The sequence below is a fragment of the Dasypus novemcinctus genome, chromosome 6 (genome assembly GCF_030445035.2).
Source record: "Dasypus novemcinctus isolate mDasNov1 chromosome 6, mDasNov1.1.hap2, whole genome shotgun sequence".
Classification (NCBI taxonomy): domain Eukaryota; kingdom Metazoa; phylum Chordata; class Mammalia; order Cingulata; family Dasypodidae; genus Dasypus; species Dasypus novemcinctus.
In genome coordinates, this window is record NC_080678.1 from 73,953,384 (window position 1) to 73,980,537 (window position 27,154).

Consider the following 27,154-nt stretch of genomic DNA (forward strand, 5'->3'; position numbering starts at 1 on the left):
TTCATATTTAGTTCATGTTAGTGAGACCATACAGTATTCATCCTTTTGTGTCTGGTTTATTTCAGCATAGTGTCCTCAAGACTCATCCATGTCATCATATGTGTCCCAATTTCATTTCTTATAACAGCATCATATTATTCCATTGTATGTATATACCACATTTTGTTTATCCATTCATTGGTAGATGGACACTTGGGTTCTTTTCCATCTTTGGGCAATTGTGAGTAATGCCACTATGAACACTGGTGTGCAAATGTCTGTTGGTGTCACTGTTTTCAGTTCTTCTAGATATATTCCTTGTAGAGGGATTACCAGATCATATGGCAGTTCTATATGTCACCTCCTGAGGAACTGCCAAACTTTCTTCCACAGAGACCACACCATTTTACACTCCAACCAACAGTGAAGGAGTATTCCTATTTCCCCACATCCTCTCCAGCACTTGTTGTTTTATGATTTTTTAAATAATGGCCATTCTATGAGGTATAAAATGATATCTCATTGTAGTTTTGATTTGTATTTCCTTAAGAGCTAGTGATATTAAGCATTTTTTCATGTGCTTTTTCACTATTTGTATTTCCTCTTTGGAAAAATGTCTATTTAAGTCTTTTGCCCATTTTTAATTGGAGTGCTTGTCCTTTTAATGTTGAGTTATATGGTCTTTTTATATGTAATGGAAATCAAACCCTTATCAGATATGTGGTTTCTGAATATTTTCTCCCATTGAATGGGCTGCCTTTTCACCTTGACAAAAACCTTTGAAGCACAAAAGGGTTTAAGTCTGAAGAAGTTCCATTTATCAATTTTTGTCTTTCTTTGCTTGTGCTTTTGTTGAAAGGTTTAATAAACCACCATAACTCTCCAGGTCTTGAAGATGTTTCCCTACATTTTCTCCTAGTAGTTTTTTTTTTTTTTTAAAGATTTATTTATTTATTTAATTCCCCCCCTCCCCCGGTTGTCTGTTCTCTGTGTCTATTTGCTGCGTCTTGTTTCTTTGTCCGCTTCTGTTGTCATCAGCGGCACAGGAATCTCCTAGTAGTTTTATGGTTCTAGTTTTTATATTTAGTTCTTTGAACTATTCTGAGTTAATTTTTGTATAAGGTATAAGATAGGAGTCCTCTTTCTTTCATCTGGATATGGATATCACTTTTTCCAGCACCATTTTGTTGAATAGACTGTTCTGCCCCAGCAGGGTGGGCCTAACAACCTTGTCAAAAATTACTTGACCATAGTTGTGAAGGTCTGTTTCTTGACCAGCAATATGATCTCATTGGTCTACATGTCTATTTTTATGCTTGTATCATGCTATTTTTTACTACTGTAGCTAGGTAATATGATTTATAGTCCAGATGTGAGAGTCCTCTAATTAGTCCTTCCTTTTTAAAGATGTTTCTGACTATTCAGGGCCTTTTACCCTTCCGAATATTTTTGATAACTGGGTTTTCCATTTTTTAAAAAAAGACTGTTGGAGCCAACTGTTAGTATTGTTAGTTCTCTCTATTGTTTTTTATTTTTTTCTCAATTGCATTCATTTCTGCCCTGATCATTATTTCATTCCTTCTGCTTGCTTTAGGAATAGTTTGCTATTCTTTTTCTGATTCCTTTAGCTGTATATTAGGTCATTGAATTTAGATTTTCTTTTTTAATGTAAACATTGTGCTTTATAAATTTCCCTCTTAGCACTGCATTTACTACATCACATAGGTTGTGATATAATGTGTTCTTCTTTTTGTCTTGAGATATTCACTGATTCTCTTCCATTTTCTACTTTGACCCACTGATTACTTAAGAGTGTGTTGTTTAATTGGCATATATTTGTGAATTTTCCTTTTTTCTGTCTGTTGTTGACTTCCGGTTTTATTCCTTTATGATCAAAGAAGGCATTTTGTATGATTTCAATCTTTTTAATATGGTTTTGATCTTGCTGCATTTGTTACGATCTGCTTTGTGACCCATCATATAGTCTATCCTGGAGAAAGATTCATGAGCACTTGAAAAGAACGCATATCATGCTGTTTTGGGGTGCATTGTTCTATATATGTCTATTATGTTAAGTCAACTTATCATATTCTTCAAGCTCTCTGTTTCTTTATTGAGCCTTTGCCCAAATATTCTATCCACTGATGAGACTGGCATATTAAAGTCTCCAAATACTATTGTAGAGACATCTATTTCTCCTTTCAGTTTTGCCAGTGTTTGCCTCACATAATTTGGAGCATCCTGCTTAGGTACATATATGTTTGTGATTGTTATTTCCTCCTTGTGAACTGTCACTTTTATTAGTATAAAATATCCATCCTTGTCTCTGTCAACAGCTTTGTTTTAAAGTCTATTTCATCTGATGCAAGTATAGCTACTCCAGTTTTTTGTCTATTCCATGAATTGAACATCTTTTTCCAGCCTATCACTTTCAACATATTTGCATATTTGGGTCTAACATGAATCTCCTATAGACATCATATAGATGGCTCTTTGTTGTTGCTGTTGTTGTTGTGTTTTTGAGGCCAGGGATTGAATCTGAAACCTTGTAAGTGGAAAGCCAGTCCTCAATCACTGAGCCACATTGACTTCTCTGAGTTTTGTTTTTTTTTTCATTTGATTGCTTGTTGTTTGTCTTTGTTTTTAGGAGGCATAAGGAACTCAACCTGGGATCTCCCATGTGGAAAGCAGGCGCTCAACTGCTTAAGCTACATCCGCTCCCCTCTTTTTTTTAAAATCTATTCTGCCATTTTGTGTCTTTTGATTGGGGAGTTTAATCCATTAACAATCACTTTTATTACTATAAAGGCAATTCTTACTTTACCTCTTTGACTTTTGTATTTTATCTTTTGTATCTTATTTTCACCATGCTTTTTACACTTTTAGCTACTTTTACTGATATAATCTTCATTTCTAGACTCTCTTCCAAGCTTTTCTCACCTGTCTTTTCTTTTCAGGCTGTTGCACTCCCTTTAGGATTTCCTGCAAAGTTGGTCTGGTTACAAACTCTCTGTTTCTGTTAATCTGTGAATATTCTAAACTCACCCTTATTTTTGAAAGACAATCTTGCTGGATATAAGATTCCTTGCTGGCATTTTATCTTTCAGTATCTTAAATATATCATGCCACTGACTTTTTGCCTCCAATGTTTCCAGTGAGATCACCACTTAATTCTTTTTAGGCATCCCTGTGTGTGATGAATTGCTTTTTTCTTCCTGTCCTAAGGATTCTCTCTTTATATGTGGCATTCTAATTAGTACATATTTTGGAATTGGTCTATTTGGATTTATTTGGGTGGGAGTAGCATTTGCTTCTTGGACATGGATATCTATGTCCTTCATTAGGGTTGGGGAATTTTTCTACCATTATTTCCTCAAATATTCCTTCTTCCCCTTTCCCTTGTCTTCTCCTTCTGGGACACCCATGATGTGTATGTTTGCACATCCCCTGCAATCATTTAGTTCTCTGAGACTCTGTTAAGCTTTTTTCCCTTCTTTTCTTTATCTGTTCTTTTGTATGTTCTCTTTCAGAGTTCCTGTCTTCAAGTTCACTGATCTTTTCTTCTGTCTCATCAAATCTGCTGTTATGTACCTTCAGTGTATTTTTAATTTCATTTATTATGTCTTTCATTCCTATAAAATCTGCTCTTTTTCTAGTATGCCATCAAATTCTTCTGTGTGTTCACCCAGTATCTTCTTAATAACCTTAATATCTTAAGCCACATCATTGAATTTATTATGGAGATGTGTTTGAACATCTATGATTAGTTATCTCAACTCCTTTATGTCATCCAGAGGCTTAATTTGTTCCTTTGACTGGGCCATATCTCCCTGTTAATTGGTATGGGTTGTAACTTTTAGCTGGTGGCTCAGCATTTGAATTACTTTATATATTGATTCTGTGCTCAGTTTCTCTCTTTAGTCTAGGGATTTCTCTATGATTGGCTTTGTTTTACAGTCCCTCTTTGATACTTGGCTCAACTTAATTTAAAACTTATAGAGGGTTGTGTTTAGCCAATCTGAATTTTTTCATCTTTTTCATCTTGCCCTTTCTCCCTTGCCAAGCAGGAGTCAAGGGTACCTTTGGTATCAAGCCGTAGAGGCTGAAACTACCTTGCATTGTCCCAGGAACCAGAGAAGTGTCTCCCAAATTTCTCCCCTGCCAGGGGTGGGGGTAGAGCACAGATGTGTCCAGCAGTATAGCCCACATGGGCTGAAAGTGACACAGTTGCCCAGAGGGATTGGTGCAGTTCCCTCAGCTTCCTCCCTATCAGAGGCAGGGCTGGGGTTCAGACTAGAGCAGCAATTTGACCTGGGTGGAAAGAAGCTGTTTCCTGCCATCACTGTGATTTTCATTCAGCGTTGCTTCCCCTCATGCTAGGGGTGGAGTTCAAATGAAGGCTATTGGCCTCTTTTTGACTTGGACAATTTCAAACTTTAACTATTTTTAGGATTGTACATTCACCATCCAAATTTACTAATCAGTAGCTGAAGTCAGTACCCAACCATCTCTTTATCCCCCATTTTTGGGAATTGGAGTTTCCAACTCCAGCCAGGGAATAGCTTCCTAGGTGTCTTGCACCACCAGCAGGGGATAGGTACCAGCCTCCACAGTGTGTAGTACTCTATTCATGAATCTTCAGGGTAGATGGATAGTGTCTTTCATTTCTTCCAAGATGTTGCAGGATGCTCTTCTGGTCTCCTGGAGCCCCCAAGCAAGTGATTTAGATAGATCTGGGTGATTACTAGCTTCACCATAGGAGGATCTCACTGTTATAGCTCCTTAAACTGCCATCATCTTACTCCTCTAGCCTACAAAATTTTTATAAAGTTTCCAAATCAAATAAATGAGAAAGAATAAACTTTTCAACAAATAGTGCTGGAAACAATTGCATGCAAATACACAAAAATAATGAAAATTACCTATATCTCACACTTTATACAAAAATTAACTCAGAATGGATCATTGACTTAAGTATAAAATAAAGTTATAAAGTCTCCAGAAGAAAACAGGAGAAAATATGTTTGTTATTGTATTGGCCAAAGAGTTTTCACATATGATACCAAAAGCAAAGTCCATTAAAAAGTATAAATTTTAAAAATTAAAGGTTTCTTTTATGTGAAAGATACAGTTAAGAGGGAAGTGGATTTGGTCCAATGGCTAGGGCATCTGCCTACCACATGGGAGGTCTAAGGTTCAAACCCAGGGCCTCCTGACCCATGTGATGAGCTGACCCACGTGCATTGCTGATGTGTACAAGGAATGCCGTGCCATGCAGGGGTGTCCCCCATATAGGGGAGCCCCACCCTCAAGGAGTGTGCCCCAAAAGAGAGCCATCCAGTACAAAAAAAGTGCAGCCTGCCCAGGAATGGCTCCGCATACATGGAGAGGTGATGCAGCAATATGACGCAACAAAATGAGACACAGATTCCAGGTGCCACTGACACAAGTGGACACAGAAGAACACACAGCGAATGGACAGAGAGAGCAGACAACTGGGGGTGGGGTAGGGAAAGGGAGAGAAATAAATAAAAAATCAATCTTTTTAAAAAAAGATACAGTTAAGAGAATGAAAAGACATGTCACAGAGAATTTATTTGCAAATTGAGTCCTTGACAAAAAATTCAGAATATACAAAGAAGTTTCAATATTCAACAGTAAGAAATCCTCTCCAAAGTAAGAACATCTCCAAAGTCAACACATTATCTTGACAGACACCTTACCAAAGAATATATACAGATGACAAATAAGCATGTGAATATATGATCAACATTATTAGTCTTTAGGGAATTCCAAATTAAAACCACAGCGAGATACTCCTACAAGGCAAAATGACAATGCCAAGTATTTGTGCAGTTGTGAAGTAACTGGGAATCTCATATATTGTTGGTACAAAAGCAAAACAGTTCTTTTGGCATTTTCTTACAAGGTTAAATATACACTTAGCCTATGACCCAGCAATCCATGTGTACATATCCACACAAGAAAAATGGAAACTTATATTCATGCAAAAAACTACATGCAGATATTTATAGCAACTTTTTACTGCAGAACAAATAATCTGCAGTATATCCATACAGTAGTTTATTACACACTAATAAAATGAAGGAAGAAAAACCTATTGATTCATATAATGTGGAAGAAACTTCACAGTATTTTACTAAGTGAAAAAAGCCAGACCTCCAAAGCTATATATTTTGTGATACCATTTATATAACATTTTGAAAAAAGAAAAATAAAAGGGACGGAAAACAGAGTGTGTATTGGGAGATAGTGTAGAGGTTGTGTAAAGAGGATATAAAGTGGAAAGGAACAGTATGGGGAGATTTTTGAAGTGAATAAACTGTTCTCTATCAAGATTCTTGTGGTAGATACTCTATATATTATCAAAATGCATAGAATAATATGCCACAAAGTGTGAATTTTCAAGTTTGTAAATTTTAAAAATACTATCAACTATAATGTGAAGGGTATCCAAAATGTTACTAACTTGTAAAACGGTTAACTCAGTTTATTACAAATTATAGAAAATGCTAACAAATGAACCTAAATGTATTGCAAATGTCTTATATTTCTTTTTGGTATTCCTCCCAGTCAGATGCAGAGCGTTGGGGTAAAATTTTGTGCTTATAGGATCAGATTTTACGAATAACGCTTTATTATAACCAAGTATGTGATGGAGAGAGTAGGGACAGATCCTAGGATACAATTTTACAACAACTCAAGATAACCATACATTGTTTATAAAAAAAGAGAAATGTTTACATCACTAAAAATTACAATGCCTTGAAATATTTAATTCTGTCAGTCTTATCAAAGCACATAAACATATATGAAATGTTCTCAAATTTTACCCATTTTCATTAGTGATATGAAATGAAAAAAGTTTTCCAGAGACATAATCCTTCATAACTCTAAATCTTTGTGAATTGTTTAATCTTTAAATTCCACATTCAGATATTTTTGGAGTGAAAGAAACTAGAAATGAAATTAATTCATTCACTGTCAGTGGTAGCATGTGCAAGATAATGATATATTTACATAGGTATATTGGTTCTTACCCAAATATTTGGACATTCAGGTATAACTGTTTTGACTTTACCCTTCCATGGCAACCATGTAGGGTGGGAGAAGGGGAGGAGAGATTTGTTATAGCAGGGAATGTTCTCACATTTTGTCACTCTTCTGAGAAACTCTTTAAATTAGCATTGCTCTTAGAATCAAGACTAAATGCCTTTTCACAAGTTCTCTGTCATCAAGTCAAGTTACTATAAATACCATCCCATCCATAAGTAGACAGATAGGTTTTCACTTTTTTCATTTTAATTCCCTCTTTTTTTCCTACTCCCCTTATCAATATTTCATATGAAACTATTAGCGAGAGTGCAACTAATTAGTTCTTGTCATAAAGAATTTGAATCTCCATATGAGGCATATTAGATATTTAAACTCAAGGGGTTTCAAAAGGATAGTTAAATATCCCAGTGATGTGTCCTAGTTTAGAGTTGCTACTGCTGAACACTACAGAAGTAATACATCCCAAACTGTGGGGGAGAAAATATCATTTAATTAGTGGAGCTAAATTGACCTAAGTATGTCAACAGAGCCAGAGACTCTCATTTCTAAAACTGGGCTAAGTACTGTAAAATCATTATATCTGAGTATATTTTTAAGTTCCATTTTGGTGTACATTCTATGCTATTCTGACTATAAATCATGACAGACTGTCTGAAGAGAATATGATATCTCCCCCAAAGAAATCTGAATAAACTGTGTTGTACTGTGGTTTTAACTAAATAGAAATTTAACAAGAATAATGATTGAAAATATATGTTGTAACATTCTCCTAATATTATAAACCAGGTTCACATCCATTTTCTTCTTTGAGCCTATGGAAAATTTTACTAGATAGTAAGACAAATAATTTCATTTCTATTAAAAAGGTGACAATTTTTTTTAGAGTGGTATACCAGGCTTGGTGCAGGTACTTATTATACATTACTTTGCTTAATCCTCAAAGCAATCCTACAAGAAAGTAACTGTTATTTTACTACTTAAAAGATGTAGTTGCTGAGACAGTTAAATAGCAGAACAGATGCTCCAACTCAGGTCCATTCCAATGTTCTCAATCACTACATGAGGCCACCTCCTGAATAAGGACATTGAATATCTATGAGCTAGTAGATAGCTGAGCCAGATGTAGAACCTAAATTTCTAAATGTTAATCCAGCAGTTTTTAAATCCCCCTTCACAAACCTTATTTTACTTCTTTTTTATGTAATAAGTTCTTTAGCACTCTAGCCTCCTACCACCTGCCTTTTCATTACAGAGGGTACGTGAAATATTTGTTCACATGTAAATCCCATATTTCTGATTGCTACATGCTAGTATAAATCTATCATCCTCATCAGTCATTAGTTCACTCTAAAAAAGATACATTGCTGAATATTGGTTTATCGAATAACTTTAGAGAATTTCAAAATACCTGATATTCTCCAAGGAATTATTCTATGTTTTCACCCTCCCATCTTTTCAACATCTTTTATTTATATCAACAAACAAGAGCGCAAATATTTGCCATCAGCAAATTTGAGAGCTAAACCATTTTTGCCCATGGGAAGAACACTTGACTCTGAAATAGTTTTAAGCATAGTTGTTGAGGCTATCCCAGAAAAAGAAAGGCATATTGATAGCAACCGTCTTACCTAGACTATGTCTACCACACCATTAAGGTAAAAAGATGAGATTATTATGCTAAAGTATCATATTCTAATTGCCCCACTATCCTACGTGTCTTCAGGAAATGACCTACATGTTAGAACATTTTAAATTTAAGATTTATTATTTTCATGTACATCAAAATCATAAAGTCCTTCTATCCTGCTCTAATAGAGCTGTGAGAGTCGTGTCATTTTCAATCTGTACTCAATTTTTCCTATTGCATACTCCAAGAGTCCTTTTTAGTTGGTTAAGCATAAAGTGGAATTTAATTCTTTTGAAAAGTTATAAAGAAAAGCATCAGCCTATTCTTTGAGACAGATAATGCATTCAGAATTCAGAAGCATAGCTTAATAATTTAATTGCATAGAATTTAGATGTATTTTGCCATTGACTGAGCCGAGATGTATGTTAGGGTGCTGAGTGGAAAAGTTAGTTGGTAAAAAGAAGGAAAGGTAGAGAATGGAAATAGGGTAATGTAGTAGTTAAGAGACCTGATGGTGAGTGAGAAAATTCTGTATTATGTTTGTATCTTTGGACAAACTTTAATTTTTTCAAACCTCAGTGTCTCCTCTGTAAATCTGGTTTAGCATTCCTTATAATGAAAAAATGAGACAATGCTGGTAAACTCCAGGGCTGACCATAGAAAGCACTTAAAGCATTACAACTGCCTTTAGAAATATTATTTCTGAATGCAAATTAATGAAATGATATCCCCAGATTTTTGCAACCAAAATAAATATAATATCAATTGATATGTAGATTGTGCATAATAAAATAGTTCTCATAATATGGGGAGCTATTACCAATGCTACAAACCAACTGCCCCCATTTTAAGTTTACAAGGCAAATTAAATATTTTACAATATTTAAAAAATATAAAAAGTTAATATTATAAAGATCATCAGTGAATAATATAATCAATATCACAAGGCTTGCACAAATTTTATTATTTTTCGTATTTTATTTAGTCACATTTTAAATTAAACCTGGAAATGAAGTCTCCCATGGATCCTTCTTCAATCTCATTATCCTCCACCTCCAATTTCTTTGAGAAAATCCTTCAGTATTTGCACAAAATACAGAAGTAAAAAAACAAACAAAGAACCACTATAGAAAGCTGAAGACAAAACAGGTTAAAGACCCACAAAAATCCAATAAGGAATTAATAGTTTCTCAAAGACAGAAGTAGAGCCTGCTGTTTTATAGCATAGTTGCAAATGTTGAGTTATCTTTTCTAACACATCTCTCAGATCATAAAAATTTTTTAAACATAAGCACAATTTCTTCCCTGCTTGGCATTCCATATATAATTAAGAGCATATCTTAAAGTGTGGCATATTCGTTTTAATCACTTTCTTTTACAGTAGAACAAATCCAAACCTAAACTCCAAACATTAAGCCCTAAGAATTGACTTGGAAATTTTTGGATGCAAACAAAACCAGACCATCTTTTGACAAATTGTCCCTCTGAACCTTAGTAACCCACGAGTGTGCCTTCCACTATAAATGAGCTTTTCATAAAGGTTACATGATAGATCATCTATTCATTCACCTTCTTTAAATGGCTCACTAGGACCCTTTCATTTAACATGAGAACAGCTGAGAGAGCTAATGACAAAACTAAGCAAGAAACAGCAGGAACCAGCAATAATTAGTCATGTGTCTACTACACCTGGCAAAGGAATAACACATTTAGGAAAGACAACTCTTGCCTTCTGGTATTATTCGACATGAAGTTAGGTGAAACTCTTGACACAAACAATTGGTGGACAAATGTCCTCATCATTTAAAGATATACTAATTTATACAAAAACTTTATGAAAAGGGAATAAAAGAAGCTGAAAGGAGATGATTAGAGGAAGCATTGATGAATTAAGTAGGAAAAAGTCAGCACTTCTCTTTCTTTTCCAGTCTTTGTCCTAGCTGTCTTTTGAATAAATAAAAGAATATTAACATGAATGGATTTTTTAATGAATAGAAAAGATTGCATATTTTGCTTAAGGGTCATCCTGGTATAATAGCTAGATTGGCATTCATTATTGGCCATTTACTGGATAAGACTATTTTGTAGAACACCTTCCCAATTTTTTTTCCAGAGTTAATGATCCAAAAATGGTTTTCTTTTCTAATTTTAACTATAAAATTCAAATTATAGATATACCTCATGGATGCTTAGTTAAAAGAAAGAAAAATCACCATTTTTACTAATGGACAGAAGTCTCCATTAGGCAGCTAAACAAGAAATAACAAGCAAACTAAAACATATTATAACATTCTCTATTGGTTTATTTACCCCATATTTTGTCATGTTGACTACAAAACCCATCTTTGACAATGATGATCCAATCCTGGCTATATATTCTATAATATCACCCCTAATAATCATCTTATTTATACTGTCAAAGAAAGCAGCCAAATTAATCTGGCAAAATTTTCTTTCTGAATCCAAGTTGACTAGAGCTATCGTCTCTATTTTAGTTGGTGTTCACATTTCACTAAAGGTTCTATTTAGAACTATGCCTATGCAATATGGTGCACTTAGTTTTCAAAAAGCACTAAAGTTTTGAGAGATATGTTCAATTAATATAATATGCTACAAAATATCCTTAAATGTTCATGTATATGTACAAAGCACCACTTTCAGTGTGTATCCAGTCTACAAAATACTCCTTCGCTGGAAAATGCTCTGAGTCTCAGGCATGCTTTCTTTTTAACCATGCAATGTGTATGCCTATCCTCCATGCCCGGGTATTGATAGTTGAACCAAAAGTGGACACGCAAACCAAGCTGGGATTATTCTGTCCAAAAAAAATATGGAATACAGACAAAAAGTTTGCCAGCAAGTCTACATACATTTATATAATCTCAGAAGCAGCAGGTGTGGGCAATTTTTATAAAGTGGTTTAAACATAGATAAAGCTAGTCTTCAAAAAGGAAAAAAAAGTCAGAGAGAAGCTGATTATTCCCAGAATCCTTCTATATTCATTTCAATTCCAAATCTGACATCTAACTGCAGTCTCCATTCTATGTGCTCTCCCATATCTTGTTAATAAAAATACCCCTTTGTTCTTGCAATAATTCAAGAGGGTTTCCTTTATATATAAGTTGACCATACAACCCTGTTGGTGAACAGTTTTGGTTAATATCTATTGCCCCAATACCCTAAGCAATCAACACCTGTCCCCATATGGCTTCATTTAAAAAGATATTATTACTAATATTAAAAGTCTTAAAAGATAATAGTAGTAATGTCTTATTAATTATTAATCAACGCTATTAATACCATCAAAATAAGTCAAGATATGTTTGGTTGACCTTCACTTTAAATTTCCAATTTATGTAATTTCACACCTAAAGTAAATTATTGCTTCCCTTTCAAGACAGAGTGGTCACTGAAGTAACCTCAGGTGTATTGGCTAAGGATAGGTAATTGGTACTGCTGACCCTGCTAACCATTTGTTCCATGGCCTTTGCTGGGAACTGTAAGATACAGGAAGTTGCTAGGTTGCTATCCGGCAGAGTTAATGAGAAATGAGAAACATGGATAATGGTCATGCAAAATATGGAATTGAACAGACCTGACATATATTCAACCACTATTTTTTAAAAATAACTTTATTTCAAATTCAACAAATAACAGAAAAAGGTAGCTTAACAACTTATGGAAGTGTTATTTCTAAAAATTCTGTCCAGGTATTTTTATTTCATGTAATTCCAACTACTACCTTAATCATTCCTTTAGTGTTAAGAAAAATACGCCAATAAATATGGATTAGTTCAATGATATAGTCATGTTCTCCTTATTAATGAAAAAAATGAAGAATAGAAAAAATGCTTAATCATTTTCATCTCACAAAATCAATCCACATAGTCTTTGGTTTTGACCTGTAGCATTAAGATAGTACCAACATTGCTTTTGTTACAGAAATGCTACAATGTTGTTAACTATAATCTATAAATGACATTAGTTATATTTTTCCCATTTATCACATTCTCACAAAAATTGATGAATATGTAACTTGCACAAAATAGTAGAACTTCACTGTCTTCTATGGGGCCTACGGTGATGTCACAGACCACATTAAAATTGTAAGACACTTACCTGCAGTGTTGCATGGGGATGTATTTCAAGTTTATTAAATGCAACCATAGAACTTTTATTTAAATATTATTTTTGAAGAATGATTTTTCATTTAGATCAGATGACTGTTGTTCCAAATTAATTTTACTTAATTTCAAATCCATTTTGTTATGTAGTTATGAAAAATGAAGTAATAGCTATTAAAGTTATATGACATTGCCAGAAGAAATTTTGCAGATATTTTTGCTATATCCAGATATAAAGCTCAGGAGAAGGACAGTGAAGTTACAGAAATATGTATTTTCATTATTTTATTTCAAATAGATTCTTACTTTATTGGAAAAGCAAAAGTAAATACAGATAAACACACTAGTAATTTTAAAATGAGATATGAATTAAGTGTCCCATGATACATTGAATATATTTAGTGATTTAATTTTTTAAGATTTAAAGTATAAATTTTTCTTAATGATGAACTTAGAGAAAACTAAATGAACTATTACATAACATGACAAGCATAAAAGATAAGTATGAATAGTCTAAATAGTTAAACAATCTGTTTTTAAGAACACAAATTTGTAAAGACTTTAATGGTAACATTTTTCATAAACAATAAAAGTAGAAGAGGGAAAGACATGTCAGAGAAGATAAATAACATAATCTTGTTTCATTTTAAAAGAATGTTTCCTTTATTTAGCATTGGTAACTGAAAATTGTCTATGATTGACTGGATTTAAATATAATTTCTCATATTATATTAGACAAGGTTTTATTTATTTTTTGAATCAATAAATGTTCAGTTTTTGGCTAGATTTCCTGCATTTATGGGTCAAAATTCATCATCTTTGTGGTTTGTTAAACTCTATTACCCATTATGAAAGAAAATTTTTACTTTTATACCTATACCTTAACTATAAAATCTTCAGAGAACAAATCATTTTATTGATAAATCATATTATGATATTTTGTCCCACTTTCCAATTTAAAGTATTATAAAAGAAACTTAGTTTACTATTTCTTATATTATATTTTTATTTTTTTAATGTGTTCTTTTCTTTTTTTTTTACAGATTTATTTGTTATTTATTTCTCTCCCCTCCCCACCCCCACCCAATTGTCTGTACTCTGTGTCTATTTGCTGAGTCTTGTTTCTTTGTCCACTTCTGTTGTTGTCAGCGGCACGGGAATCTGTATCTTTTTGTTGCATCATCTTGTTGTGGGAGCTCTCCGTGTGTGTGACACTATTCCTGGGCAGGCTGCACTTTCTTTCACTCTGGGCGGTTCACCTTAAGGGGCACACTCCTTGAACATGGGGCTCCCCTACGCAGGGGACACCCCTGCATGGCATGGCACTCCTTGCACGCATCAGCACTGTGCATGGGCCAGTTCTACACAGGTCAAGGAGGCCCGGGATTTGAACCGTGGACCTCCCATGTGGTAGATGGATTCCCTAACCACTGGGCCAAGTCCGTTTCCCACTATATTAATTTTTTTTTTTTTTAAAGATTTATTTATTTATTTAATTTCCCCCCTTCCCCTGGTTGTCTGTTCTTGGTGTCTATTTGCTGCGTCTTGTTTCTTTGTCCGCTTCTGTTGTCATCAGCGGCACGGGAAGTGTGGGCGGCGCCATTCCTGGGCAGGCTGCTCTTTCTTTTCACGCTGGGCGGCTTTCCTCACGGGCGCACTCCTTGCGCGTGGGGCTCCCCCACGCGGGGGACACCCTTGCGTGGCACAGCACTCCTTGCGCACATCAGCACTGCGCATGGCCAGCTCCACACGGGTCAAGGAGGCCCGGGGTTTGAACCGCGGACCTCCCATATGGTAGACGGACGCCCTAACCACTGGGCCAAAGTCCGTTTCCCACTATATTAATTTTAAATTAGACAAGGGCTGAGCTAAAAAGACCATGGCCTTAAAAAAATAGCAGAGCTCTCTTGCCCCCTCAAAACCAGATTTAATTATGAAGTGTTCAGAATATTTTGAAACATGAATGAAATTAATGCACAGAAATTATTAGACACCTATAACCAGCCTCATTTTCTCTCTGCCAATACCTGGATGTATAAATGTTCCATAGTAACCTAATTAGGATATGCTGAGGATATTAAGTCTTTTCAGTCATCTTTCCGCATGTCTTTATGAAAATTTAAATTTCATTAATTTATTTTAATTTTTAAAATTTATCAAATAAATATTCAAAAATAGACAAAGGTAGAGAAAAATCTCCCTCATATAATTTTATCCCACTTCAACAAATAACAGTATGTGTCACTCCTGTTCTATTTATCACCCATTATTTTTGCTGAAGATTTAAAAACAAACTCCTGAATTTTTAATCATTTCTTCTGTAAATATTTCATTGTGTATCTCTAGTAAATGAAGACTTTTTAACATAACTGTAATACAAAACAAAATTAATAATTCCTTAATGTCATCTGATTCTCAGCGTGTGTTCAATTTTCCCCAATCATCACAAAACTGTTCCTTTACCATGGTTGCTTAATTCAGTATTCAAGGCCTACATATTTGGTTGATCATTCCATTAATACTATTTTAATATAGACCAGTTTTCTCCACTCAGATATCTTTCCTATTGCATTGCACACATTGTGGATTTATAGATCATATCATTTTGTGGTCTTTTTCTTCTTGTATCCCCTTTACTTCCATAAGCTAGTATTTAGAAATAGAGGATTATTAAATTCACATTTCCTTCTTAACTTCCTTCCTTTCTTCCTTCCTTTCTTCCTAGTATAATGGTGATATAAAAATTGATGGGTTACATCCAGATCATAGTACAGGTCTAGCCTAGGCCCTAGTGCCACCTCCAGCAGAAAGAAAGCTGCCAGGACCTGTGCCAGCCTCTCTGGGTAATTACAGCCAAGTCATGGAGACTGGTGATTATCCTGCTCTGGTGGCTCGAGCCACCCCAGGAGCTATTCTGTGATGGATTGGAAGCTGCATTTCCCAGAAACAAGGGGGGAAGAGACAATTGGCTGCAAATTTCTGCTACTGATTGATCAACTTGGCTAGCTAAGAGATAACCCTGGGAAGAGCTGGGGTGTGAACCAGCCCAAGTCAGAAAGAGGCCAGTAGCCATCATTCTGACTCTGCCCCCAGCCTGAAGGAAAACCGGGCTGACTGAAACTCTCAGTGTCAGCCGTGTGAACCAGTTTCTTTCACACACATCAGCCTGCAGCACACCTAGGCTTCAGCCTCACCTCTGACATGGAGGAGGCTGAGGAGCCCTGCACCAGCCTATACAGGTAACTGCAGATAACTTTGGTTGGCATAAACGGAAAGTCAGGAGTCTACCAGGTCAACTGCAGTCATCTTGGACCCACTGCCCACACCTGCAGCCCATACCTGCAGCTCCATCCCCATCTCAGGCAGGGAGAAAAGAATGTGAAGTTTCATCAGTTTCTCTGGGCAACTACAGTCTAAGCCTGCATGTGGATTATTCCACACAGCTGTAACTCTGTCCCTACCCCTGGCAAAGGAGAAAGTTGGAAGAAGGTTCATTGGTCCCTGGTGCAATGAAGGCAGCTTGAGCCTCCACAGTTTACAGAACCAACTACATACTTGGCTCCTACTGCACAATCAGTAAGGCAGAAAGGATAGGAAGCCCTAAACTAAAGAGAAAAACTGCACCCAGAGAAAAATAATCTAGTAAACCAGATGTGATGATGCCAACCAAAAATTACAATCCACACCAAGAAACAGGAAGCTATGGCCCCATTAAAGAAACAAGATAAGCCTCCAGATGACATAAGGGAGTTGAGACAAGTAATTATAAATGTTCAAACAAATCTCCTTAATAAATTCAATGAGATAGCTAAAGAGATTAAGGATATTAAGAAGACATTGGATGAGCATAAAGAAGAATTTGAAAGCATACACAGAAAAATAGCAGATCTTATGGGAATGAAAGTTGCAATCAATGAAGTTAAAAAAACATTGGAATCATAACAGATTTGAGGAAGCAGAAGAAAGGATTGGTGAGCTTGAAGAAATGGCCTCTGAAAGTGTACATACAAAAGAACAGATGAAGAAAAGAATGGAAAAAATTGAGCAAGGTCTCAGGGAACTAAATGATAGCAAAGGGTGTGCAAATATACATTTCATGGGTGTCCCAGAAGGAGAAGAGAAGGGAAAAGGGACAGAAGGAATATTTAAAGAAATAATGGTAGAAAGTTTCCCAATCCAATTGAAGGACATAGATATCCCTGTCCAAGAAGCACAACGTACTTCCATCTGAAAAATCCAAATAGACCAACTCTAAGACACATACTCACCAGAATAGCAAAGACCGAAGACAAAGAATTCTGAGAGCAGCAAGAGAAAAGCAATGCATCACATATAAGGGATACCTAATTACCTAATAAGATAAAGTGCTGATTTCTCACCAGAAACCATGGAGGCAAGAAGACAGTGGTCTGATATATTTAAGATACTACAAGAGAAAAATTTCCAGCAAAGACTCTTATATCCAGCAAGACTGTCTTTCAAAAATGAGGGTGTGATTAGAATATTCACAGATAAACAGAAACTGAGAGAATTTCTAAGTAAGAGACCAGAATTTCAAGAAATGCTAAAGGGTGTGCTAGAGCCTGAAAAGAAAAAACAGGAGAGAGAGGCCTGGAAGAGAGTCTAGAAATGAAGATTATATCAATAAAAGTAACTAAAAGTGTCAAAAGAGTGGTGAAAATAAAATATGACAGATAAAACTCAAATAGTCGGGAATAAACTTAACCAATGATATAAAGCACTTGTATTCAGAAAATTGCAAGTCATTATTAGAACAAATCAAAAAAGTCCTAAATAACTGGAAGAACATTCCGTGTTCATGGATTGGAAGACTAAATATCATTAGAATGTCAATTCTACTCAAATTGATACACAAATTTAAAGCAATCCTGATACAAATTCCACCAGCATTAAAGAAAAAATTGAAAACATGATCATTAAATTTATTTGGAAGGGTAAGGAGTCCTGAATAGCCAGAAACATCATAAAAAGGAAAACTGAGCACTCATCTCCAGACTTTAAATCCTAATACCTACTTATAGTGGTAAAAACAGCATGGTACTGGCCTAAAGACAGACACAATAGACCAATGGAACCAAATTTATGGTTCAGAAACAGACCCTCACAGGTATGGAGTGATTTTTGACTAGCCTGTCAAACTCACACAGCTCGGGCAGAACGATCCTTTCAACAAAAGGTGCTGAAAGAATTGGACATCCATAGCTGAAAGAAAGAAAGAGGACCCCATCTGACATCTTATCCAAAAATTAACTCAAAATGGACCATAAAATTAAAAATAAAATAACCATAAAACTTCTAGAAGAAATTATTGGAGAATATCTTCAAGACCTGGTGGTAGATGGTGGATTCTTAAAGGAGATAAGAGGACTGAGTGGACTACTGATATTTAATGTGTGTAGAAGTTTTAATTAGCTTTACTGTAAAATTGTGGAAGTGTATAGAGTGGATGGTAACACACAGTAACAGCTAGTTTATAAATGGGGATGTGACTGAAAATGGTGGTGTTATGTAGATGAGAGTTGACAGAATGCTTGAGAATAATCTATAAAATGGATGACACAGAGAACTAGGAGGTGGGTGGGAATTGTGGTTGATGGTACGGATACCAGAGTGTCCTTTGTTAGCAGATGTATATCACTACTGCAGGGTGTTGAGAATGTGGAGAAGCATGGGAAAAGTATAGCTGGAGTGACCTATGGACTGTGGTTAGTAGTAATAATATATATTCTTGCATCTATGCAAAAGATGTACTGTGTTGATACTGAGGCAGTATGGAAAATGTGAGCCAAATGTACACTATGGACATGGTAATAATCAGATGATATTTTGTCTGTAGCAAATGACACACCACATTGTGGTTTGTTGATGCAGGGGTGTTGTTTGGGAATTCTGCACATGTGCATGATTGTTTTACAGGTTTATGGCTTCTGTCATGAAAAAATATATTGGAAAATAATAACGGGGTGGGCTGGGGAAAAACACACCAAGTGTAGGACAGTGACTATGATTAGTAGTAGGATTTTGACAGTGTTCTTTCATAGTTTATAACAGACGTCTCATGACAATGCAAGGTGTTGGTGGAGGGTTGATGTATGGGACCCCTGTATGATGTTATGCATGTTTGTTTTGTGAGTTCACAACTTTTATGATACACTTAATTGTTAATGTATGTTCATATATAAATGATATAAAGATAATAAATGGATTGGTTAGGGGAAAAATACTTTGTTTAGTAGTAGTATTTTGACAATGCTCTTTAATCATTAGTTAAAAAGGTTTAAAAACAATGCAAGTTATTGGTGGTAGGGTAATATGTTGTATACACTTGTTTGATGTTATATATGCTTGTTTTGTAAGTTTACAACTATTATATACTTATTATGTATGTTTATGTATGAGAGATATATTTCAATAAATTTTTTAAAAATTAAAAAAAAATTGATGAGTTATTTATAGGAATAAAAGAGAGACTAATACTTAGAAGGAATGAGGGGAATCACCTTTACCTAGTGTAACTGATATTTCAAAGGAAATATGTTGGTGGAAAAAAGAGTCAAAGACAGATGTTAATATGCATAAGTTGCCAAAAAGATAATATAAGTCATAGTATTAGCATTGTATAAAGGGCTTGAAAGAAAAATTAAATTCTGCTCTGCTATAGTTCATAATTTTCCCCCCAAAAGCAAGGTATGTAGTTGGGTATCACCAGTTGACAAAATCTCAACAAACAGAAAATCTAAATCCATGATTGGCTCAACAGATAGAGCATCTGCCTACCACATGGGAGGTCCAAGGTTCAAACCCAGGTCTTCCTGACCCGTGTGATGAGCTGACCCACACGCAGTGCTGATGCACACAAGGAATGCCGTGCCATGCAGGGGTGTCCCTCACGTAGGGGAGCCCTACATGCAAGGAGTGTGCCCTGTAAGGAGAGCCACCCAGCACAAAAAAAGTGCAGATTGTCCAGGAGTGGCACTGCACTCACAGAGAGCTAACACAGCAAGATGATGCAACAAAATGAGACAATGATTCTGGGTGCTCCTGACAAGAATACAAGCGGGCACAGAAGAACACACAATGAATGGACACACAGAGCAGACAACTGGGGGGGGGGTCAGGGAAGGGGAGAGAAATAAATAAATAAATCTTTTTAAAAATTCCAACGTCATAGGAGTGATTACTAGCATATTGAAATCAAGAAATACATGAAAGGGTGCATGGACGTCTTTCACTAGAGTAAAATTTGAGTTAATACATGGACTGATTTTTTTTTCAAAACGCTTGAGTTTAGCAGAGTCCAAGTATTTTTAAAAATGACATTCTGAAACCATCTCATGATGTGCTGGGGGTTTTTCCTCTTATAGACATCAAAATAATTAAAGAAATGACTAACGTGTGTTGACTTATTGAAAGCTGGACTAAATCAAGTTCTTTAAGTTCATTAAGCCTCATAACACTTCTAAGAGTAAGGCATTGTTTTTCCCATATGTCAGTTGAATAAACTCATAGCCAGAGTGACTGGTTCATAGCTAAAGAGCTAATATGTTGCAAGAATAAGATATATGAAATATATTAGTCTGATTCTAATTTACAATCATTTCTCAGACCCAATCACCTTGGGGTTTCATCAAGTACATAAAACCAGGAGGTTTAGTGATTCTCTTTTTTTTCTCCCCCACCCCAACTCCCCATGAAGTGGTTTGAAATAGGATTCAAACTATCCCTTTAGGAATATTTGCAAAATGGACCAAGTCTTGCACATAATCATTCCTCTTTAAATACTGTCTTCAGAGGCTACAAATCTGTGAAAAGTTTTTCTCAAACTCTGGTCTCCAATGTGCTAAAGTAATGAATCCCATTAACTTGATTTATTGTATAATCTAGGACAGACAGATATTTGTTTTTAACAAAGTAATGTCCCAACCCCAACCCCTGCCACTAAGGCCAAGTTTTATTTTGTGTGGCTTTCTTCCCCAAAGTTGACCAAAATGAATGAAACTCTCACTTGTAACTTTTTACCCCTTATTTTTCTTTTTTTGAACTCTCACTTGTAACTTTTTACCCCTTATTTTTCTTTTTTTGCTCAAAGCAAATCTTTCATAACTTAAATCTGTGAAAATTAGAATTCACTGTTGATATATGTAAAAAGAATTAGATATGCTCAGAAATAAATCTTTCTGTCTCAAATCATTTGAAAAAGGAGATACATACAAAGAGGTGCACCTTTTAACCACAACTACTTTAATTTGACTCCTCTGTGATATAAAATTTATTTCATCTACTAGTTTTATTACTTTTAAGATGCAAGTACATTGACTCAAATTTTCTTACTTTCAAGATACAAGTACATTGACTCAAAGAAGAGTCTTATGATTTACAGGCATTTCCTCATGAACAGCCAAATTCAAGTTATTCTTATCTGGCTTTCAAAATGAAAAATATAGTGACAAATAGGAATAGAGTGGAAGCTTGAAACTAGTGTTTTATCCTAAATTTGAATAAGTCATTACAGGTGATGATTTCCATAATCACATAAATGAGAGTGTTCATTTCCATGTTTGCAATACAATTGACTACTTTTCTAACCATCAGTGGGATATTTTCTGAGTTAATGGGTAATCCTCTTTGAACTGTGACTTAAAACTAGCTATTTTAAAGGCTTGACTAATAAGCAAGGTGGTAACAGTCCTTAAAATTTCCATGGGTTTTTACATTATCTAACTTTACCTTCAAAACCTAACAAGGTTGTTATAATCACTTCTCAATATTTATTTAGAACTTCACAATACTCCTAATATTTATAACCCCAGTTCTTAAATATATATCTTACATAAGGCTAACTAAAACTTCTCTTAACCATACTTGGTTAAACGTTTTTGTGGGGTGATGGAAATTAACCTTTACTTTCAAAACTATAATTGTGGATTCTTACATGTAATTTAGGGCAGAAAGAAAAAAACTGACTATATATTCAAGAAAATATTTTCTGCATGTGCCTGAATGAAATACAGAAGTGAAGGACAGAAGAACACACTGCAATGGAAGTTGCTATGCCTCCACTGGCCAATCCACTAAGGTTCTATTTTGTAACTTATGCCACTTCCTTCATGATCTTTCTGTCTAGGATATCTAAAAAGTAATGAAGCAAATAAAACAAAGAATGATTTGAGTAAAGTTGAAGGTTAACATGATGGTGAGTCTTCTGCTCTCGTTGAGGGAATTTGGATAAACCTGTATGCTAAGACAAAAATTACCAGCCCTTATGAATCTTACTTCTAAGGAGCAAGAAAAATTACAGAAAAGTAAATCATAATATATTAGACATTGAAACATATTGTGGGTAAAAGCAAAAATAACCAGAAAATTTAGGGAGATCAGAATGCTGGACTTGGAGAGGATGTTGGTTGTAATTTGTTATAGAGAAGTCAGGATAGGCCTCATCAAATAAGAGAAATTTAAGCAAATAAGGACTAGTATGCAGAATATAAAAACAAATCCTTTGAAACAATAGTAAAATGTCAGCCTATAAAAATGGGCATAATCTTGTACAGAAATGTTTTAGAAGAGGATATATGGGGAAGTGGATGTGGCTGAAGTGATTGGGCTTCTCTTTAACATATGGGAGGACCTGGGTTCGATCCCTGGGGCCTCTGGGTTAAAAAAAAAGCTTGCCTGCACAGTGAGCCAAGTGCCCATGTGAGTGCCTGCGTGGTGAGCTAGTGCCTATGTGGCAAACCAGTGCCTGTGCAAGTGAGTCATGCAGCAAGATGAGGATGCAACAAAATAAGGTTGAAGGGGAGAGTCAAGGTGAGGTGCAACAGAAACCAGGAACTGAGGTGGCGCAAGTGACAGGGAAACTCTCTTCACATCAGAGGTACCAGGATTGAATCCTGGTAAATCCTGGAGAAGAAAATGAGAAAACAAAAAGAAAAATAGATGCAGAAGATCACATAGTGATTGGACATAGCAAAAAAATCCAGCAGGGTGGGGGCAGGAGGGAAAATAAAAAATAAACTGGTTTCTTTATTTTAAAACAAGAGGTTATGTATATTTACATGGAAAAAAGGAGGTCATGTATATATACCTGAAAAGTTGCTCAACAAGAAAACACAAATTAAAAACAAAATGAGATAGCACTGCACACCTACTACACAGGCTGCAAATACAAAGATTCAAAATACTAAATGTTGAGGAGAATGCAAAGCAATTGGAACTCTCTTATATCGTGGTCAAAGTAAAATAGTTCGACTGCTTTGTAAAACATTTTGACAGTTTCTTATACTAAAATACATGTGCAGGTTTAATTCAGCAATGTTCCTGATAATTAACCAGAAATGAAAACTTACATCCACAAAAAGTATTGTATGAGAATGTTATTTGCAGCTTTATTTGTAACGCTACATTTAGAAACAACCCACAGTTGAGCAAAAGAATGAATGAAAAGTTGTGCGAACTTTCTACTTTTATAGAAAAAAATAGCAAGAAGTCAAGTTACTAGGTAAAATTATAGGCTAATTTAAATTTTTATAGGCCTTCAGAATTGCTATCCAGAAATACAGGTCTTGGCAAGTTGGTAATTTGAGTCAGGTAACTTTAAATATATTTATTCACAATTTGTCTTTCTCCTGTAATTGTGTGATCATTGGCCAAGGCCATTGTCTAAGGGGCTTTTGTACAGTTTTCAAATGATATTTAAGTATTTTGGGATTTGATTCTTTTTATGTTATATATTGTAAAATTTTTCTCTAAATTTTTTGCTCATTTTCAACTTCATGGCTATTGTAAAAATGTTATCTGCTCATTTCTGTACAATTCTCTGTATGATTTTATTTTTTGGCTTCTAAGTCTTCTTATTTAAAAGGCCTTATCTATCCTATGACAGTAATGGAAAATCCTATATTCCTGTAAGATTATTACATATTTTTATTTTATTTGTCTGAAATTTTTTCTGTACTCTTCTGTTTCCTTGTTATATTCCTCATCTGAATCAAGACTACATTTTAAAATTTGTTATAGCTTCATACTATATATTGATAGTACATAGAGAAAGTTCCTAATTTTCTTCTTTTTCAAAATTATTATTTCAAAATTTCCTTCCAGATGAATATGCAAAAACATTTGTGAAGATTCACAAAAATTGTAGTTGTCATTTTTATTGGAAATCCATTGAAATACATTCTTCATATTTTTGTCAGGAACATTTCATAATTTGTTTTGCTGTGAAACGGATCCCTCATTTTATGTCATTTTGTAATTAGTCCTTCTGGAGTATAGGAGATTGCATGTGTGTATGTGTATACTGAGCTATGCTACTCATACTGATGGCAATTGTTCTCATTTCTAAATAGTCTGTGATTTTTCTGAGTTTATTCTTTTAAATTCTTGAGAGACAACAGTGTGCACCAAAAATAAGTCTTTTTCTTCCTCTCCAATATTTCTATTTATTATCTATTTTTCCTCCTGTAATTCACCTCTGCTTTATAAAAAAACCCAAAAACCAAAAAACTCTAAATTAAGTAAGTTTATCTAATGTTTGATAATTTAGTATGATGTTTGCTGGAGTTTTTAAAAGATGAGACCTTCAATTTATCTTAAGGACATTTCCCAATTTTCCTGACTTGCTAAAAATTTTGGTTAAAAAAAATGAGACAGTTTTGAAAGTGTTTGATATATCATTTAAGCTGTTTTGCAATTTTGTATGATGAACTCTCCTTGTATTCCTAAATGAAACTTTATTTTTTATTGAATTTGTTGAAGACTATTACTTGCTAATATTTTATATAAGATTAATCGGGTATTTGGTTGTAATTGACTTGTGAACATAGTCTCTTAATCTTCTGTCATTCTGCATAGAACCTCTCTGTTAAATCGACCAATTTCTCCATTGCTGTGTACATTATATCATTTCAGTGAGTCAGGATATATTGTGTAGAGCATAAAATGAATCTAGTTTTAGGGATTTACAAATTAGTCAATGTATATCAAAACATAGTAGATAGGTAGTGGCAATAGCTCAGTGGTTAGTGCCTGCTTCACATGTCCAAAGTCCCAGGTTCAAATCACTGGTACCTCCTTAAAAAAAAAAAATTAAAAAAAAAAATTAAAAACTAGATGAAAATAAATAAGGAAGCATTTAAAATTTATTTTAAAGTTATGTTTCTGCTTTTAATAAGTTTCTTAAAAAATTGCTTTTCTGATTCTTTCTTGTATACTTTGTTAAGTCTATTTGAAGTATATATTAATAATATACTTTTTCATTTTAACTTCAGATGCACTTTTGCTCTAAGGCATTTTTCTAGCACATTTTTAAACTACGCTATGGAAATATTAACCACAGTGTTCTGTTTTGTATACAATAGGGTAATTCCAGTTCTCTTCTTCAATGAAGTCTTGTGTAAAAGTGGTGGTGTTAGTTTCACTTTCGTAAATGTTACAATCAGATTCTTCTTCTCCCAAAGCAGTTTATCATTCTATTTCATGTTATGTTTTTGTCATATGTTGTCATCAGAATTAATCCTAAATATTTCTTAAAATCATGTACAGATTTGAATTGTTATTTTTGAAATTTAAAAAAAAAGATTTAATATAGTTAAACATAATAAATCCATTCTCTCATTACTTTCTCTACAGTATGTACTGTAGATACCAGCTCAGAATGTTCTATAAAAACACCATTGCAGAGGGCAGTGGACTTGGCCCAGTGGTTAGGGCATCCGTCTACCACATGGGAGGGCCACAGTTCAAGCCCCGGGCCTCCCTGACTCGTGTGGAGCTGGCCCATGTGCAGTGCTAATGTGTGCAAGGAGTGCCCTGCCACGCAGGGGTGTACCCCACGTAGGGGAGCCCCACGCGCAAGGAGTGCGCCTCGTAAGGAGAGCCGCCCAGCGCGAAAGAAAGTGCAGCCTGCCCAGGAATGGCACCACCCACACGGAGAGCTGACACAACAAGATGACGCAACAAAACGAAACACAGATTCCCGTGCTGCTGACAAAAGATGCGGGCAAAGAAGAAGACGCAGCAAATGGACACAGGGAACAGAAAACGGGGTGGGGGCAGGGGCGGAAGGGAAGAGAAATAAAGAAATAAATAAAATCTTTAAAAAAAAAACACCATTGCAGATTCTGGTTAACCAAAGTGCCAGCATAAGATGCTACAGTGTGCCATTTCCCCACAGAATATTTGAACACCTAGTAACTACTGAAAAAACCATCATACTCAAAACTCTGGAAAACATTTGAAAGGTTGCAGTAACTGGGTGAGAGCCAAATGAAGAAAATGCATTTAAATGATAGGGAGCTGGTGTAACTCAGTGGTTGAGTGCATGCCTTGCATATGGGAGGTTCCAGGTATCTCCTAAAATATACATATGTATGTGTATATGTATTTATGCATATATGTATATACGTGTGTGTATATGTATTTATACACATATGTATGTGTGCATGAGTGTGTATATGTGTGTATGTTTGTATATGTGTGTATACACATTTGTATGTGTATATGTGTGTGTATGTGTATGTGCATGTGTGTGTAACCATATGCACATACTATGGTATTGTATGACACTGTCAGTCTATGGAGGTCGCAGTCTGAAAAACTGAAGTAGGAAATTCCTCTCTGGCTTACCCCCTTAGAACTTGCACTGCAGACAGAAGGAGCTTACAAGGAGCCCAAAAGCCAGTCAGAACTGCACTGCCACCTTCTTACTCTCACCTGTGCTACCACTACCTCTCCCGCAGCCTGTTGCCTACTGAGAGGCAGGCACTGGCCCTTGGGACATCCCCTCTGTATAGAAATTTGAATGCCCCCTCTAAACTATCTGACATAAACTTTCTCCCTCCTCCCATGTGCTCTATTAAATGGCAAGTAATCTTTTTCCCAAAACCTGCTTTGCCTTGTTTCTTGCACTGCAACTATGTGCATATGGTTACTCTGTTCCCTTAGACCATGACTGGTGGCTTTTAGTGGCTTTTCTCTGGGAAGGCACTTGTCACAGAGATAAAAGTAGAAGAGTCACCTAAAGTACTAAAAGAAACCTCATCTTTCAGGCCAGAGAACCTGGGAAAATGGCTACTGAGAGTTGGAGAGTAAAGGGAAAATTCCAGAGAGAAGAGAAAAGGATGATCCTTCATCCTAGGATCAAGACTGAGCAGAGTATGTATGCAATGACCCAAAGCATCACAGAAAATCCTTTGGGAACTCAACCAAAACTGAAAGCACTGCCAAAGTTTCAGACTACTCTCTAAGTCTGGGGTTCTTAACCTTTTTTGTTCCATAGACCCCTTTGCCAGTCAAGTGAAAATCACAGGCCCCTTACTAAGTCCAC

At 35.3% G+C, this 27,154-nt stretch overlaps 1 pseudogene; it reads left to right on the top strand.

Moving 5' to 3' along the window:
• Window positions 1-27,154, top strand: part of LOC101424717 (carnosine N-methyltransferase pseudogene) — a 139,641-nt pseudogene that overhangs the window by 111,736 nt on the left and 751 nt on the right.